The sequence below is a fragment of the Nannospalax galili genome, unplaced genomic scaffold (assembly GCF_000622305.1).
Source record: "Nannospalax galili isolate Female #2095 unplaced genomic scaffold, S.galili_v1.0 scaffold10, whole genome shotgun sequence".
NCBI classification, from domain to species: Eukaryota; Metazoa; Chordata; class Mammalia; order Rodentia; family Spalacidae; genus Nannospalax; species Nannospalax galili.
The window spans coordinates 6984934-6989001 of NW_008331140.1; the positions used below are offsets into that span (position 1 = coordinate 6984934).

At 38.0% G+C, this 4068-nt stretch overlaps 1 pseudogene; it reads right to left on the reverse strand.

Moving 5' to 3' along the window:
* Positions 1-287: 287 nt before the first annotated feature.
* LOC103725216 lies at positions 288-1009 on the reverse strand (annotated as a pseudogene).
* Positions 1010-4068: the final 3059 nt, after the last annotated feature.

Below are 4068 nucleotides of genomic sequence, written 5' to 3' on the forward strand. Positions count from 1 at the left end.
ACTCACTCAGAATGTTAAACATGGAGATAGAAGACATGATGAAGCAGATCAACTCCCTCCTCCATGACATGTGTTGATTGTAGAGAATGGCAGTCAGTGTGGGAAACATTAGACTCTTTCTTGGGACTAGGCTGTGAACAGGTGCCTGCAACACTCTAACCTACTATCTTTTCCCCTGACTTTTCCTTCAGTTTTTGATGACAGAAAATTATCTCCCCTGAAGATACTTGATAATTCACAAAATCCAAAAACATGCTTCCAGTGTATCATGCTTTGAAAAACCTGGTCTAGTTCAGTTGGAGAACAAGCTGATTGATGCGTTCACCTGGATAGCCAGGCAAGCCCATCTCCTTGAGGAATCCGACCCTGTTATTAGTATGACTAGCCATAGAGAGGTGAACAGGGTACGAGAATGAGATTTCCCAGAAATGCTTCCCCAGGAAGGCAATTTCATGGAGGCAGTCTTCCAGGAAAATGACACCAAATCTCCCTAGGTGTTCCTCAATCACTGTGTTGTCTGTCAGAGGGATGGTCTTATTATTAACCTTGGCTTGTCCACATTTCAGTTCCTGGACAGACTTCAGATTTGGAAATCCTTGGGTCATATAAGACTCCACTAAGCATAGTATTTTTATGCCATGGGTGGGGGTGTGACTTTGACAAAGACACCACTAAACAGTGTCGTCAGAAAGTCTGACAGTGGTGTTCTGTACCAGTGAGCTCACCCCTTCAAGTCTTTCCTTGCAAACAACAAAGGTCAAGGAATGTTTATCAGGCACTTCCAAAACATAGGTTTCACATGCAGTCATTGGACTTGCACCTTGTCCTGCTGTCGCAAAGAGTCATGCATGAATGATTCTAGTAGCTTAAATTGAACTCTTACTTCCCTCTCTATCTTTGCCAAAAGTGTCTGCATTGCCTGAGTAGCTGTGAGGGCTTGATAAACCTTCCTCTCTTTCAGGTTTTCTGGAACCAAAGGGATTCTTTTTCCTTCCTCTTCCTCTGTCATCTTTCCAGTGCTGTATTTAATTTTTTTTTTTTTGGTCTTTTTGAGACAGGGTCTCCCTGTAGCCCCAGCTGTCCTGGAACTCACTATGTAGACCAAGCTGGCCTTGGACTCAGAGATCCGCCAGCCTCTGCCTCCCGAGTGCTGGGATTAAAGGCATGCGCCACCACACCTGGCTTAATTTTTAAATATATAAATAAACAAAATAAAATAACAACAAAGTCACTTACCTCTCAGTCCTACTCTTTAATGGTAAAGGCAAAACTTTCTGAATCATGTACATCTTTTTTCATTGTCTCTGAAAAATCTTCAAATTTCTACAAAAAATCTATTATTAAACCGTAGTTGCCAATTATTGTAACAGTCAAATCAGAAGCACAAAAGTGTTTTTTTAAATTTTTATTGAACTTTTGTACATTTCATATAACAATTGTGAATCAAATTTAGACCCTCTCCCCCATTCATGCTCCCCTACACTCCCACCCCAGACCTCATGCATCCCATCATACATATTAAGTCTTATCCAATCAAGCACTGGATACCCTGTACCCTGATTAAGTGCTATCCAATCAAGCATTGTACCCTAATATCCCTCAGTGCAAATTCATCCATCGGAATCTAGTCAGTGTTTTGTATTTAGAATGTGTTCTTAGCACATGTCTGTTTCCAGTCATTGGCATGCAGTGTTCAAAGAGCTATACAGAATTCATATGGTCCTTCTCACTTTAGGAGCCTTTGTCTTTCCCCTTCTTTCTTCTTTCTCTTTTCTCCTCTTTCTCTTCTCTTTTCGTCTTTTCTTCCTCTTTTCTCTCTTCTACCTTCCTCTTCTACTCCTTTCGCTTTGCTCCTTTCTTCCTCCTTCCTACCTTTTCCCTTCCTTCCAACAGGAACTGAATGTTTACTATTTCCTTCAGGCACTGAAAATACAATGGTAAATAGGACAAACACAGTACTGTTCTCAACTCACGTAAAAGGGAAAAGACAAGCAAATAGTTCTAATTCAGGGTGATAAGTTGTATGGCAGAATGCAGTCCTCAAACACTAATGCATCACAATCATTTCAGATGCTTGTTAAATCTGAAGACACTACACCAAGCTCACTAAATAAGAACACTTAGAGGGTGGATCCAAGGAAATCTACATTTTTAAGAAACTCCCCAAGTGATTGTGGTGTGGGTGTCTTCTTTGGCAGTATGCAAAAGAATAGCCAGTGCAATGAAGAGTTCACTATGTAGGTCACAGAAGACTTCTGTACAAAGTTACACCTAAATTGCGACTTAATCCATATCTAAGAATTAATCAGGAAGTTCGGAGTTAGAAAGTAGACAAGGGTATAACAAAATAAGTAGCTTGACTGAATGTGAGGGGGTAAGTCCTGTTCATAGCAAGTGAAACAATATCAGAGTCTAATTCTGCTATTTCATTATTTCATTTTAATTGACAAATGCAAATCATGTATGTTGATGGTGGACATGGATTTTTTATATATGTACAAACTCAGAATAACGAAATCAAATTAACATATCAGTCACCTCACACATCATTTTTACATGGTGAGAGCATCTAAAATCTACTCTCAGCAATATTCAAGTGTACCATACACCATTATCAATTACAATCACTGTGCTTACAATAGACCTCCAGAACTTAACCATCTTGTCTAACTGAAACGTTGTACATTTAAATCAGTATCTGCCTCAGAGTTTAAGGTAGATTAGGTTTATGGTAAGTAAAAAACCTCAATAGGGATAGTTTGAGGTAGCAACCAACACAGTCATCATAAGCACTATTAAGATATAAGGAAAGGTATGAAAATGAGATCAATAAGAGTAAAAGGGCCAGACAACTTTTTCTGTTGTATCATTTCAGTTAATTTATTAATTCATTCTCTCTCTCTCTCTCTCTCTCTCTGTTGCAATAAACTCTCATGTTTGTACTTTTTAGGCATTATTCCATAGATATTTCCCAACTTAAAGTATCCTTATAAAAAATTCATGAGGGGGGTTAAACACATAATATCAGATGAGAAAATAAAGGCTTCTTAGAGGTTAAGCCTCTTAAGGCATTAAAATTACTGATGGGACAAAAGTGATTCTTGGACTAGAATGTTTTTATTTTGCTTGATTTGTACATGTCACAGTAAATATTCTTCCACTATCTCTTTCCATATTTGACGCGATCTTGAATTAAAAAGTTATCCTCCAAGAGTCCGTATACTTCAGGCAACTCCAATTGAGAGATTCATAAAATAGATCTGTGAGGATTCAGAAGGGCAGGGACAACTTGAGCAGAACCCACTTGTATTAACAAATTTCTATTATGAACAACTAGATTTTTGTGTGTGATAGGAAGATAGATAAAAAGAAGCATATCTCAGAAGAGATGCTGCAAACCATTGGCACCTTTGAACTAATTATTAGTGAAGCACAATATTCGTGGCAATAGTCTTTTGTATAATATATCAAGACATTGCAAAACCTAGTTTATTGTTTCTTTCTAGTTCAGACATTCAAATGATTTGAGCTTTTTCTTGAAATAATATTGACATAAGCTTGATTTCTAGAACTATTCTTCCTTGAACTTAGCTAGAGCAATAAGACAAATGAAGGAGGTACAAGTGACAGAAGTTGGAAAAGAAGTAAAAGTATCCTTATTTGCAGATTATATGATTCTATATATGAAAGATACTAAAGACTCCACCAAAAAACAAAACAAAACAAAACAAAACAAAACTACCGGAGCTGATAAACATATTTAGCAAAGTGGCATGATACAAAATTAACACGAAAAATACAGCAGCCTTCCTATATATCAACAAAAGAATATTACTTTGATTAGTGGTAAAGAAAGACTGCCTGTGGGAGACAGGCTTGAGCCTAGGGTGAAAGTCTTAATGACAGCCATACAGCAGGCCTGAGGCAACAGCCCAACCACTGGCGCCACAAGGAACATTTGTGACATTTGTTACCATTGGCAGATCACAAGACTGATGCCTAGAGCTCACCACTCCCTAATCACCACCTTCTAAATTCTAAGACTGTCACTTCCAGATAAATGGTTGA